The following is a 15,914-nucleotide window of genomic DNA, read 5'->3' on the forward strand; positions in this document are numbered from 1 at the left end:
TTGCAGCACCCCGCCAGCCCACCCTGGCAGTTAAAGCCAGTCCATCAGCCCATCCTTTCAGCGGGGCTGGACACCAGTGTTCGGAGAGGCAAATGTGGTAGGTGTGCCTCTTCCGTTTCGAAGAAGAGCCTGGAGCTGTCCCAGACATGGCACTTCCCAGTAACACGGAGCGGTGGGCAGGCGGAGGTCACACCCCTGGCCTGGCATGGGACTAGCCTCACGCGTTTCATTCCTGAATAACATTTCTCAAAAATATTCATAGCGAGCCCCAGGGCTGGGGACTGCACAGGCTCCCTGGGCAGTCTGTTCCAAGTTGCGTTTGGTATTTTTAATTTGGAGTGATTTTTAGGCCTTGCCAGTTCTGAAACAAACCTTGCTGATCCACTGCTGAGCAGAAGATAATATTTATGGCCAAAAGTATGCTTGCTTTCCTAGCTAGTATTTATTTTAAATGGTTTGTTATTACCACAAAAAAGGAGAAGATTTACAAAAATCAACCACCTGAAATTAAAGGTCATAAATTTCATTAAAAACATAGGCAGGAGTGGACTTACGTACTTCTGTAGAAGAGGTAGAGTACAAAAGAGCAGTGGGAGACTTAATATTGTAAAAGCTCCTATCCAGCTCTAGGCAAGCACTTGAAACGTTCCCAGAAGTTGCCTGAGTGGGTGCTGTGGGTGTTTTCCATTGTTAGTGAGGGATAAACCAGCAAGACATTGATATGAAGTGGATTACTACTGTAACTATGGCCAGTGCTTTGTTCACTCTAACATTCCTTTATAATCAAAAGCCAAAAAGCAGCCATAAAAATGAAAAAAAACCCCCACCAAACAACAAAACAAAACGTAGAACCAGCAGTTTTTTTACAGGGTTTTGAATCCTTGTGACATGTCCCCTGACTGTAGATTGCAAGGCACAAAATATCTAAAGGGTTTGACAGCTGCTTTAACTGTCTTGTGTCTTCCATGGTGCAAGCTGAAAACACATGGGGAGAGTTCTTTCCCTGGTTTCTTCAGTCTAAGTTTCTGACTGGTCCCTGTGAGTCCCAAAGAAAATAAACCAATTTCTGTATAAACATGTGCCAAATAAATTTATTGGAGTTAGGCTCTCCGGTGAACATGAGAATTTACTTGTGTAAACATATAGTGGTACAAAAACAAGGGGGATGACTTGTAAATTGTATCAAAGCAGATTCATAAGTATCTTCAATGTGTCATTCTAAACACGGCACATGAGGAGGCAGGATAGAGAAAAGCTGAGTATCTCATTAGATTCTGGCCTGGAAATAGACTCTCTTCAAACCTCTTTATGAACCTACTTTCTAGAAACGATAAATTTCGACAATTAAAGTTATGATGGCTCATCTCTGATTTTTGTTTATCCTCAAATACAAGAACTCCACTTATTTACATATAGATTCATTTTGCAACCTAATTATGCTTGTGAGAGAGGTGTCATACTAAGATTCTACCTAATAAGTGCACCATTTGATTGCATGTGTTTTAACCTTAGTTAACTAGGCTTTGTCTAATTGCATAATTGGATTATTTACGTAAAGTGTTGAAATCTAAATGGCATTCTTCACCATGTAATCATTTTGTGCATGTAAGTTGTCAGAGCACTGGTATTAGTTTGTTCTTGAAAAAATAAAAAAAAAAGTTTTTAGTATCTGCAGCAAAAATAAAATATTTGAAATGTATAAAAAGATTTATGTCAGCTGTAATTGATCAGAATATTGAAAACAATATGCAATATTAATTCAGCTCTTTTCACTCTAGTGCTTTACTTCATGAAACTAGCAGGACTATTCAAGGGATAAAATTCTATGCAGGAGGTGCGAGATTTTCAGACTGTAATCCTAAGTAGAGCTGGAAAACTGTATGAAAGGTTAACTGGGAATGAAAGCAGTCTATGTAAGCACAATCTATATATAGTCAAGGAAGCATTCATAGTTAACCCCTTTATACAAAGGCAGTGGCAGTATTTGCGTGTTATTGAAAAGCATACTGCTATGGCAGGCAAAGATCTAACAAAAATAAGGACAGTAAAGAAAGTGCTACTTCAGTTGTCATTAAATCACAGGAGTCCTGTTTTACCCAGGGGATATCACCCAGTCCCAGAGCCTGACTTTGTTGTAATTAAAAGCAAAGCTACCATTAACATTGATAATATAGGGCAGTGGGCTAGTGAACATAAAAGCCAGTGCTCTACACGTGTTTAAAAGGTGTGGGTTTAAACTGAAACTCTTTCTTCGTATTCCTCCTTGCTTTTGAAATACAGCAGTGTGAGAACCCAGATGAAAAGTACTCTGAATTCTGTGAGTGCAAGTTACAGAAATAAAATTGCTTGGCCACAGAAAACATAGGAAAAAAGCAGACGTTTCAGCCCCACAAAATGCTATTGTGATTTGACTAAAATAGATTCCAGGGCTGAGCTGGGCCTGTTTAAAACTCTGCTTTGCAAAATCAAACTCTCAACCAATAGTGTGCTGGAGAAAACAATGGTTAGGGTTTATGCAGTAATTGTTTTGCTTTACATAGCACTGGAGGAAAAAACACCTGGAATTCTCCTGTGTTATGTATTCTGTATTATGCTGGTTCTTACAGTATGGAAGCACATAAAACAATCAGGGGAAAATACAAAGAAGGGCAACAAAAATGGTGCACAGATAAGAAAATGAGATATATGAGCTAACACGCAGGGAGCTACACTAATATACGACCGGGAAAAGAGCAGCCTCAGGGGGGACATGATCCAAGTCTATAAATACCTTCTACAGTCTATAAACACCTTCAAGGTAACCATAAAAATAAAGGATAGAATTATAAAGCCTTAGAAGATGGCAATACAAGAATCAATGAGGTAAAGCTAGAGAGCGAAGAAGTTTAAGGTAAAACATTGGGCAATAGATGAACCCCAAACAGGCCTGGTAATTAGATGCTGTCCCTACTGATACTCCAGAGCAGGGTTGAAGTCATTGCCATTAATATTTTATAATAAATGCACCTCTGAATTTCAGGATGACTGAAAATAGAATGGGCTTTTTGGAACCACTGTCTAGACAAAGAATTAAAACCATGGGCTTATTTTTAAATGCAAGGCTAATATGTTGCTTTTAAACACATAAATCCATTATGGAGTGCATGAAGTAACATAACAGAAACAGGTGCACACCTGAAAGTTATTTCTAAGAGTCTTTCAAGATGAGCAACACAGTACTTGCCTTCCTGCCCGGATGTATCTGAGGGGCAGCGTCATCCTCATTCTCACCTCTTCTTGTTTGTACTTTTGGGTTCTGGAGGACAGGCGAATCCCTAACCTGTAAATATAAAGGGTATAAAGAATCTCAGAGAAGCCCTGATCCTATTAAAGTCAGTAGCAAAACTTTGGTTACAGTAGATCCAGGATTTCACCCTACTGTTTGTATTTCTGTGAAGGTACTAATTAATTTTGCTATAACATTTGCCTTTTTAGGGCATGAGGTGGTAGAGATCTGTAGGAGAGCTTCTGTGCTGCCATACCAAGATCACAGATAACAAACAAACCCACTCTTACTTGGAGGTCGGTGGCAAAGGATGAGGTATCTGGCTCTATCCTAAGCAAGAGTAAGTTAAATATAGACAAGAAACTTATTTTCTTCCCCTGTCTTTCCACAAGACACAGATACATGAACCAAGTCTATGATACTAAAATATATCTATATTTTATATCTAATCAAGGTCCTTCCACTTTCCTTTCTATTTGCCGAGGTAATTTACTGATATCCTTCAGAAGTTGGCAGTTGTCTGTACTTCTTTCAGGAGTTGAGCCTCTTCAGGAATACTTACAAGCTACCTTTGCACTAGGTTGTGCTGGATTGCATATAATAGTTTGACAGTGACATATGTTGGTTTCTGACTTGTGCGTAGAGCCTGTATCGATTCACAGGCAGCAGCTGGTCATTATCTCAACAAGAAGCAAACAATAGAAATGTATTATAATAATAACTGATGGAGTTACTGAACACATGCATTCCCCACTGAGTTCAATTGGAGATATCGGTGCACTTACACTGTTAAAATCTTAAAATTAAATGTGACATGTCTCAAATTGGTGAGCCAAATTAATGGACTATTTTCAGTGAGCTGATCTTAATCTACTTCCCAAGTTCACTCAGCCAGCATTTGGCAGAGGTACAAACTCCCAAGCACTAGAATGTAGGTGAACTTCAGGTTCACCTGCTTTCTCCCGATGAAGCAAATGACAGCTGCAAAACTGTTATTAGCTGAAAGTGAGTTGGAAGGGGATTTTAAAAAAGAGAAGTAGCAATCTCCAGTGCTGAAAACAAAGTTTGTGAATAGTAGAAATGAGAGTAAGATCAAAGTTGAAAGAAAAATAGAAAAGGAAGAAACATAGTCAGAGGTGAGAGCTGATAAAATATATCAGTCATTGAGCAACAGAGATGAAGCTATTTTTAATTCTGCACTGTGATAAAAAGAATGGTTCTGTTCTGACTAAACCTTTTTGGTCTTTTCTCAAATTACATGTCAGAATGCAAATATTTATGTATGCATCAATCTTGCAATCTTCACTATTATTTTCAGAACAAACAATCCCTTCTGAAAATGAAGGTTAATAATAACAAACAATCCCTTCTGAAAATGAAGGTTAATAATAACACTTTGTGATTCTGACTGAAAAACTTTGGCTTAGGCAGTCTGGGAACACCAGAAACTTCTTGGTAACTGCAGCTTCTTCCCAGCCAAAAATAAAGAAGGGCTGTATTTATCATGACTGATCAAGGTCAGCGGTCGTCTACTCTCAAATTTTGCTTCTAGTAACCATCAGTCGCAAAGGTTCAGGAGAGAACAGATTGTCAGAATGCAGTCAAAGTCATTCTAAAGTTTATTCTGCTGGGATTTGGTTCTTCTTAGTTTAATAACAATTCTTTAATTTCTGTTTTGCTGCTAAAGCACTGACATAATAATTGACACAGTAAATGATGGCAGTCAGCATTTAGCAGTGAATTAGGAAAAACTGTCTCTTCTGAGAGTGGTTCTGTCTGTGCCTCAGACTAGGGACCTCTGGAAGTCACCTATTCCAGATCACTTTTTTAGGCTTCTTCCCATTCAGTCCAAAAGGATGTAATTCAGAAGTGAAAGACTGTAATCACAAATACCAACATAATGAGAGGAGAATTGCTTAACCTAGCTAATACGATACTTTAAATTCTGGCTCTGTTTCGGATGTGTTCTTAGCTGTAGGGAACTCTTAAATTGTCAGGATTAACAGTCCTAAACTGTGAATTGTTAGGGCATTCCATTCTTAAAAGCGCAATGAAAAGGAAAGGTGATACTGGTCCAGGTAACAACGTGATGTTTAGTGCACTTCCCCAGCATGTGGTAATACTGACATTTTATGAAGACTTAGCAACAAGTAAAATAGATCCATGCTAAAGGATGGCAGGAACTTCAGACCTCTCCTCTACACTTCCAAGTGCTGGTGACTTAGAGGAAGTTGGAAATGCATATTAAAAACAGTGAATTATCAAAGTGTGACTCCTCAAAGCAATATGTTTATGTGACAAACTTGGCCCAGATATCGGTGTGTATTAAGGCCAGAAATCCACACAATTTATTTCTTAAGGGTATTTTGTATCTGGAGGTTTTCCTGCTTGGGCTTTTGTCAAAACATAGTGGGACTATTAGGCAACAATTAAAAAAGCACAGCAATATGACTCGAGTATAATGTAATGGTGACCTCTTTAAAATGAGTGATCAAATGAAGCAGTAATGTTCTATCAAACCACGTATTTTTGAAAAATTTAGTTGTGAAATTATTGATTAGCTCTGTCTTGTATGAAAGGTTCGTGAACCTAGGTAAGGTATAACCTTGTAATGAAATCAGAAACCAGAACCAGTTGTCATGGTTTCCAGTGTTATAGCAACATTTCCACAGAGCTGCAGAGATAAAACAATTGAATGTAGAAATTTAAATTACTTTCTTAAACAGTGACACTTGTAAAAAGGTAGGCATAAGCATGGGGAAATAGTCTCCTGCTAAAAATTTTAAAATTGTTTCTGTCGTCGGATTCAATGATTCATGTTTTAATGTGAATGTTTCTGTATTGTTTACATCAGTAAACTTAAACAAACCTATCGATATTATATGTCAAAATTGTAAGAAAATTTTTGGTCTTTGTAAATATGACCATATTTCAATCTTCTCAAATACAACAAACTAATGAAATTGTTGCATGTACCCTTTTGAACAATGGAATCTTTTTGCTGAAAAGCTCCCCTGATTTCCTAAAAAACCAATGAAATCTATTTCTTATCAGGCAATCTTTTCTTACAAAAAAATCCATTCTTGGTCTGATCACATAGCATTTTTAGAGCCACTGCTTCTAGCCAAGTGAAAAATAGGGCCTGTTTTTGTTTGTAAGCCAGAATCCAATTTCAGAATGTTTCAGAAATGGGGAGTTGTTCTTTTTTGGGCTTTTTTTTTTCAATTTCACTGCCTCTTCCCAGGCTTCTTTCTTAGAGGGTTGAACATTAGCAAATTGCCAGTGACATCAGCTTTGCTGTGCCAGGCTCCCTGATTGATCTGGGATTAGTATCCCAGGGAAATTTTTTTGCTTTTACCGGTTTTGAGGTGTCCTTCCACTTCCATCTAATCTAGCTAATATGATGCTAGATAACTAATACCACTTCGAGACTATATAAAGCAGTCTATCAGAGAGACATATAAAACTCAGATCTTCAGAAGTATATGGTAAGCTCATCTGCCCAAGTCCACAGGTCTTAGGGAAGTAAATATTTATGACAATTAGACTTAGACAGCTATTCTGCAATAAAATAAAGCAAAATCATTGTTGTGCAATCTTTTGAAGCATTTCAATAACCTTGTCTCTCAAGGTGGTTTGATCACTTCAGAAATACTTTTTAAATCCTTTCCATTCCACCTTTCTCTGTTTTATAGCTATGATTAAAACATTTTTAGAAGTTTTGGTGGTGGATCCAAAGTCTTCTCATCTTTACAAGTAAGTAGATACTTGCAAAGATGCAGAATTAATTCAAGGTACAATCCCAATAGAGACCAGTACTTCTAATAAAAATGAGCACATTTACACACTCTCTGTTCCTTCATGAAGCTGATAAATTAAAATGTGCTGAAAGCCATCCAAGGTTTTTATACTTAGGGAAGAATGTGGCATGACTTGTAATTGTTCTTTACACTTCTATAATCAGTACCGAGAGAAAAACACAGTGCTGAGAGAGAAACACAATTGTCTTGAACGTGTTATACCTCTTTTGCCCTCACTGTATGGAAGCATAAGTCCAGAAGAAAAGCACTGATTTATTATCTCTGATTCAGCCCAGGGGGATACTTTGGCTCAAAACAAGTCTGAGCTGGTGACATGAAACAAGGAGAGACTGGTGCAGAAAATTGAGAAGAAAGAAGAGGGATTATACTGGCTCCTTTAAATGAAAATGCCAAACTTGTGAAAAAACAAAACAAAACAAAACACAAAAACCCAAAACCAAAAAGGTACCTAAATAAGGGACAAAGTACAAATTTGAAAACTGTGATGTGCAGGAGCAAAATCTTTTAAAAATCATTTTGGGAGGTTATTCTCTGTCCTGCCTAGACCCCTAATTTTACAGCAGGCTCAGGAACAGTCAGCTGTGAAAGACAATAATCTGGGAAGCGTGGCAGCCCGGGTGGCATGGAGAGTTATCTGTTTGCAGAGCTAATCTGCTCATGCAGAGTCGGTCTGGGTTTCCAAAGAATCAAAGAAGCCTTGTACCTCTCAAGCCCACAACCGAGATGTCAAGAATCCTTCAGGAATAAGCAGTGGCTAAGGCCACCTACAAGTCACTGGGATCTAAAAGTACAGGAGCCTCACAACTCATACAGGAAAATGGGCAGCCTGGGGACATGGGGATGCAGGCAAGCACCCCCGAGACCCCATGAAGTAGATGAACATCTTAACTTTTGACTCTGTCAGATCTGATTTTTCCAGCACAATATTCTTCTGTCAACCAGCTCCTGAGGTACATTTGTGTGATGCAAAGCATAGCAGCAAAGCAGATCAGAGATCCCTGAGGTTACTCCAAATAAGCTGATATATCTTGGATGATACAACACCATGCAGAGATATTAATTTGGGTTCCTGAAGCAATAGGAACATGTCAACGTGGCACTGCATGTAGGCTAAATAAGTCTGTCTCTGAAGAGCTTAATCTTAGCACTATAGTGAGTGATTATTTTCTTTCTCCTTTTCAGGCCTGGGTTATCTCAAAGCTGGGCTCCCTCTCTACACTGAGAGTGAATATTTTAAGAATATTTTCCTTGGCCTGGTTGATTTCAAATGTAGAGCTAAATTTATGTTTGAATGAGGCTACTGTACTGTGACCCATGGTTTGGTAGCTGGCATCCTAATGAAGTCACACAAGACCCACTCTCAGTTTCCAGAAGAGCTGAAATTGTGAAGTCTAGATTTTCTTAGCTCTTTGTATGTGACCTTGTTTTATTGTCAAACTTTTATGATCCCTGCAGTAGTATTTGTAAACTGCGATGGGGTTTTTTCCACTTTGCTGTGAAAGCACAGAGCCTTTTCACTCATATTGCTGTAACACTAGCTTGACGCTAAATGTATTTGCTTCTAGTAAAGAAAGGTGGGAGAAGAGAGGAAAGAGAAAACAGCAGTTTGCATTTTGGGATATTTTCTGCTTCCTCTAATGTTATGCTTATTCCTCAAATACAGAAAACCAGAAGTCCTACCTTAAGAGGCAGCTTCATTTATGAAGTGATTAAAGTGTGCAACAAGTATTGCTCTCAAAGAAAGATTGAAGTTTTACAAACCTTAACTCTGCTGGAAGAGGTCATAAAAGAAAAAATGAAATGTACAGCAGAAAATACGCAGCGAGTCTGTGGGCTGATTCACACATGAAGGGTTTGTCCAGAATTCCCTGGCCTACAGTCATCTGGAAATCTCAGATGAACAAGTCAAGTTCTCCAATGTTGCCTCAGCAAACTCTCCAGGTAGACAACAAATATTATTTGAGGGGAGCTGGTTCTGAAAAATCACAAGACCTGTTATCTTCTTGAATTTGAGAGTCTAGTGGGGGCTGCGCTTATAATTTTTAATACTTATTTGGGTTGGTACCCCCTTCTCCCAGCAAAAATAAACAAGATCCCCCTAAACATGAAATTAAAATACAGTGTCAATATCTGCATTTGACTTTGCTGAGGAGAAGTAGTTCTGAGTGTTACATTTAACATTACATTTGGTTACTTCAGAGGAGTCTGTCTATATATACTTTCCACTATTTCTCAGGTGTGTGCCTCAGCAAGATCGCACTCTGAATATGTTTTTAACTAAATTACTTTAACAAAGATTTATATTAGGACTACTGTGTTGTGAAAAATGTCTTTTTGGTTCATACCTTTGTTGGATTGGTTTGCCAGATGCAAGATATAGCTGGTGAAGTTTTCAGTTAAATAGTTAACTAACCAAAATACAGGTTGGTGTGGACTGACTGAATAGTGATTTTCAAATTTGTTAGATAGGGTCATCTGAAAAACAATCTTTTTATTTCTGAAACATGTAGAAATTTTCTATTTCAAAATAAATGAAAAGTTTCAATTCTTAAAACATTAAAATGAACTAAAATAGTGACTTCTAAATTTTCCTGCATATAATTATTTTTAAATTAAAAAAATGAAAATGTTCTGAACATAAGACAAAATCTTTTATTTTGGGTCGGAAAGCCACTTAGCTTCTTGGAAAAGTAATTTTTTTCTTTTCTTTTTATTTTTGGCAGAAAAACGTTTTACTTTTTCTTCATCCTGGCTCAACCTAAGAGTTTTTCTGTTAGTATTCCAAGCTTCCCAGAACTGGCACTAAGTTAGCCACTATTAGGCCACCTTTAGTCCTCCTTCATTTACCATTTGTAGTGATGAGACTGTTTTGAGAATCTGTCTCCAGGTTAATTGTGGCACTCGTACTGCTAAATGAATTTGGTTTATATTTGCTTTACCCAGTACACTAATTAAGCTAGGAGATATCCAAGTGTAAAACTGGACCTTTGAACTTTTGCCTGCACTGACTGGGACTATAAAATTGATATAAATTAGAATAATTCCAGGAGTAAAAATGCAAGCATGCTTAACATGTTTGGCAGAGTTTAGGGTAGTTAACCTACATATTAATGCATGGGAAAAAAAATACATTTTACGTGATGCCAGAAGCTCTGGAAGTTGAGGCTCCATTTCATGTGAGCAAAACATGACTGTCCTAGCCAGGAGGAATATGTTACTGCATTTCTATAGCTCTGAGTTGCTTCTCTAATTTCTGTTGTGAATTTTGCACATTGAGATGATTTCTTGAACTTTTCATAATTAGATTGGTAGGAGGAGAAAGGATCCTTATTGTGATGTACTTCTTATGACCAACATTGCAATTAACGAGAGAGATTTTCTGTCTTTTAAGCTTCCTCATTAGTTCCACATGAGACCATTCCTCATGGTCTTCCTCATTAGTTGCTGGTGGGGTAGGGGAGCATAGAACAACAAATCCTTCTTCTCCGGTTTCTGGCAATAAAGCCCAGGGTTGTTTCTTTTCGTGGTTTGTCATCAAAAAAGCACATGCTTCTCCTCCCAAGATTATATATACTGTCATCATTCCTTCCACAAGAGGTGCACACGCAGTGTAAGTTAATGGAATGGCATCAATATAGAAACAATGCAGTAAGATTTAATGGAATCGTATTACAGCTAACCATACACTTATCATCCTAACCAGTTTTGTTTCTCTAAAACCTTTTTCTACACCGATGGTAATAGAAATTTTATACAATAACAGGTTTTACAGTCAACTATGAGGGTCCACCTGCTAAGATTTGAGAAGGTACCAAGGCTCTAGCAAAATTATCTTTTGCAAACAGAAGTCATTAATGTCTTGGTAAAAGGATTTTCTCCTTCTGTGTGTGCATGCATGTGTATTTATGGATATACATTTCCTATGAATAAAATATAAAGTGAAACCCCAACTGTAAAAAACTAATTGCATCATTTAGAATATTGAAGGATTAAGAGAAGAAGAAAAACCCGCAAACACACCAACAATGTTTTAGGCATCGTTTCAGCTGCAGCTTATAAATAACAAGAATGACTAAAATTCAGCAAAATGCCAGCTGGTTGTTTACACTAAATATAATGCAGAAATATATGCATTTAACTGCTCCTCTGAAAATACCCTTTTCAGCCCATCAGCCCATGTAGGAGCTTTTATTGGGTAGTCATACATAATCTTAATAATATTTCACCTTTCCTTTCTTCTCTGTTCAGTCCCATCTCATTACCTTCTCATTATGTGTTACTGAACATTTGTTTATAAGGTCATTGTAAGGAGGTGCCATGTATATTCTGCCTATCTTGGGAGGTACATTATTAGACATTGAAAATCATAAAAGCTATTAGCTATGACAATTTTCCTAAATGCCCCTTAGAGGAGTTGCCATGTCTGGCAGTACTAACTTTTACACTGGTTCCTCTATGACATGAATTTATTTTACATCACATTAGAGAGTGTGTGTAACATTTCATCCTTAGTTTGCAACAAGCTCTATCTCTAGGTCACGGCACCTTTGTAGGCTGCTGAAGTAAGGCTGTAGGGAAGGTAATAAGAATGTGCTTAGGCTATGCCAAAAGTCCCACTACTCACTCAATTATGTTCTCTCTCTGCTTTCGTAGTTTGACCTCCATCACACTGTTTTAGGAAAAAAACCCCACTCCTATGGAAGGTTCATGTAGCTTTTTGAATGCGATCTGCCTTCTGAATCCAGAACAATAAGCAAGTTCTGCTGTGAAAATCATCAGCTTTTGAGTAAGGACAACTATGAGATATCAGATTCTGTTGTCCCTTCAGTTCCAAGGAGCTCCGTGTAATTGCATTGGTAAAACTGAGAGGAGAATTCAGTCCCCTAAACTTCTTAGCTCCAACCCCAGGCAGTGATTCCCAAAAAGTAAAAGCCAATGATACCAACCAGTCATCTTTGGTCCTTTTCAATTTGGCAGGGTAGCTTTGTGCCAAAACTGGAGGATGCAATTTTGGCATGTTTCCTATTAAAAAAAACATAGCTCTCTGACCGATTATTTCAAGAATGGAAAAAAGGTGTGCAACACTCAGGCCAGTTGTGTACTTGCAAATATCTCCATTTGACTTCTAGTTTTAAAATCAGGTTGAAAGGAACAACTGTGGCTAAACAATCCCATGACTGTCTAAGCCTTTCAGCATTGAAACATTTTACATTTGCAAGAGGGAAAAATAGCATAGAATTATAGAATTCTGGCTACAGAAGTCTTGATGGACAAATCATAAAATCGGGTTGTCCATTGCCTTCTATCCAGAAAGAAACAATAGTGTTGCTTCAGATATTTGTTCAGGTCTTTATCAGGCTCTTTATTATGGTTGTTATACAATTAATTCCCACAGCAACCTGATAAACTTGGTTTCATCGGAACAAAAATGATACTCTTTCTCTGGGAAAGTTAATTTAAAATGTATTTTCTAACATGTATTTTATTTTTCCCAGGCTCCCTCTTTTTTTGTTTGTTTGTTTTGTTTTTTCTTCTTCAGTTCATGGTCTAACTAGCATTTGTAGCATTTCATTATTGTTTTTTATTTGGGAACATTTCAGATTGTAGCATTACTGTAGAATCCTTTCACATACCATTCAGTTGCAATCTCCTTTCCTGTATCTTTTCAACAGCTGAAGTGAAACATTCCTTCAATAGTTTATTGTCTGTCTAGAAACATTGAAAGAAATGTCATTTCTATGCAAGGAGATGCAATTAAACTATCATCTCTCATCTAGAGCTATGCAGTAGAAGAGGGAAGAGTCAAGGAATAAACCACAGGCAATGTATGTCCTCACATTTTCATAAGGAAGAGCAGAAAGTGCATGGGCTAATCAACAGAAACAAGCAAAACCAAACCCTCTTTTTATGTGTAAAATTTTGGCCAACACACATATTCCTTGTGCCATAGATCTTTCCTCTATAAACTTAGGAGTCTGAGGCACACAGGTTAGCTCTCATGGATGCTTCTTGCAGGCAATTGAAACAGGTGGTTCCAAAAAGCAGTTTGGATCAGGTTGCACCATGGAGATACCCAGCTCTCAGTGTTTATGAAGATAGCATGCTAAGTTCCAGATTGCCTCACTTAGGTGGCTAATGCTAATTTCTTGAGTTTGGACATATGGGCTGAGATTCTATAACTCCGTGAAACATGCCCTTTCCAAAGGACCTTATCCTGAAAAGAATCGTAAATACTGAAAGAAGCAAGGCATGAGTTTGGCAAAAAGCCCTATTAGGAAGAAAGGCCAAAGGTAGATTACATGTGGACAGGACAAAAGCATTAATGAGAATGGGAGAATGGCAGTTTTGACCTTCATGCCATTATCTAATATCCTAACTATGCAACAGCAGCAACTGGCACATCGGGATGAATTAAAGAATACACATCCTCTTTTGGGGAAGATCTTCGGTCTTAGGTTGGTCATCTTAGTTTGTAACGTTCTGGGCTGATTCTATCCAACTTTTCAACAGTCTTGAATGAGATAGTTCAGGATCCTCTGTTGCTGATAAGTTGATAGTTCTCTCAAATTCACTTCACCATGTATTCACATGTAGGACAGGATGTTTTATTTCGCTCACACTCTAGCTCCATTACTGTACTTTGGAAAAACAGATGAAAAATCAACAAAGGAAGAAGACAAATTCTCTTTATGCAAAATAAATTTATGGCAGATACATCTACATCTGTCCTCTTTTCCTCTGATCTTTGTGAAAATTAAGCATTTGAAATTACGTTATTCAAGTAATTGAAACGGATTCTCTAATAGTAGCGGTGATGAGCGTCACTGCAGAACTCAAAATGTGCATGAGCAGTTTTCCAGCCTGCTCATTGAGAGTTAGGGTAAGGAGAAAATAAAATCAGACGGGATCTCAGATTGTGTAGTCAGTAGTACTGTGACCATGAATCTTGAGCTGCTTCTGTCTGGATATGCATAAAACTCTGTGTCTGGAATAATCAGACTGTGATTTACAGTGATCCTGCTAGTATTTCATTCTTAGAAGCTTTCAAAGCAGAATAAGCTTAAACAAAATTCACACCACCTGACATGTGCTTTTCCTTCATTTGTTCTAGCAGGTCTTTCCAAAATTGAGAACTCGGTCCATTTTCTAGGAGGCTAAACTAAAGACTTAATTCAAGTTACAGAAGTCAAAGTGTCTCCATTGACTTCAGGAGGAAGTTTAGATCTGGTGCTAAAGATATCTATCAATAGGTATCAATACCTGTACCTGTTTGTAAAATTGTTCTTCCTTGCTCAGCACACCAAAGAAATCAGCCTCTTAGCACTTGGTCTTGTTTCAGTTACAATGGTCTATAAAGATCTAATTCCTTCTTGGAAGAACAAGACAGCAGTTTCCTCAGTGGCGGGGGGTCAAAAAGTTAACAACAGGTGTTACTTGTAACAGCGCAACACTTAAGTGATGTGGAGACTGTTCCCAATCCTATCAGTTTACATGATATTATATAAATATAAATTCCTTAAGGAAACCTTATTCAGTGTAGGCATGTTCTCTGCAAACTAAGCTGGAGAGGGAACCTTTGATCTTGGACTGAAAAGTAGTCATAGATTATACATCCAGATGAAACTATGGAATACAGGTTGACCATAAAAGCAGGACTGCTGCTCCTTTAACTCACTATGACCCTCTTATCCATGATTTCAGATAGAATATGAGTTCTGTTCAGAGGCAACACACCATGGGGCAATCTGCACTCTCTGTCTGATTCCTCACAGAGCCTTCACTTTTGTCTTTCTTACTTTGCTCTTGAAAACTAATGGGGAGACTTTTGGAAGTGAACAGGTTTGGATCAGAAATTTTGGAGACAGAGGTTATGTACTATTGCAGAGAGGACTTCTGGCTGTGTGCACATAGGCAATTAGAGCTTGGAAAAAGAGATGGGCTGTTTTTAGAGTTTATATTTATTGTGTTCAAAAGTATTTTACTGCCTTAGTCTAGAGCAATTCCTTCTATCCAAGAGACTCTTTAAAGGTTTCAAAAGAGGACTGTTTTCTTTTTTCAGTATAAACAAGAGGTTATTCTGCTTCAAAGTAAAGGCCTCTTCTTTGTGCACAGGGAAGTTCTGCTAGATTTTTCCATGAACTGGTTATAAAACTGATTCCGTATTTAGGTCTGTGTTGCCTTACTGCAGTGATTTGCTGAAGTTTTGCATAACTGTGACAATTTTTACTAACAGAATAGGGATGTCTTAGTCATACTGATCATTATTTTCTGGTAACATTCTGTTGCTCTGTTTCTCCCATTTGCTTGACCAGGTAAGCAATGTTCAGAGTGCTTTTGAGTCACATCTGTCATGAAGAGAAATAAAGGACTTGGCCAGTCACAATCTTCAGCACAGTTCAAAGAAAAATATATCTGAATTCCTCTTTCCCCAATACTGCAAAAAATGCAAGTGGTGGGAAACACTGTCTTCATTCAGTGTTCAGAAATTCTTTGGAACCAAGGCTTTGGGCATCTGGAAACCCTGTCTACACACATGGCATGTGCACAAGACCACCCCGCTATTCCTGTATCATCTGCTAACACAATGAACATATTTCAAATCTTCTGGACACACAGCCTGTTCTCAAACCACATGCGCAGCACATGCAGAGAACGACAGATGCTGCTTCTTGCTGCAAACCACATGCAAGTAGGTGTCTGTGGGAAATTCAGGACAGAAAGGTAGCACTCTTCTAGGCAATGGGAACTCTGACAGAATGACAGAGAAATTTTGAAACAATCCCTGAGAGAACAGAGGTCAGCAATACAGCAGAACAATATTACACTTT

This window comes from Pygoscelis adeliae, unplaced genomic scaffold (assembly GCF_000699105.1).
Source record: "Pygoscelis adeliae isolate BGI_AS28 unplaced genomic scaffold, ASM69910v1 Scaffold227, whole genome shotgun sequence".
Taxonomy (NCBI): domain Eukaryota; kingdom Metazoa; phylum Chordata; class Aves; order Sphenisciformes; family Spheniscidae; genus Pygoscelis; species Pygoscelis adeliae.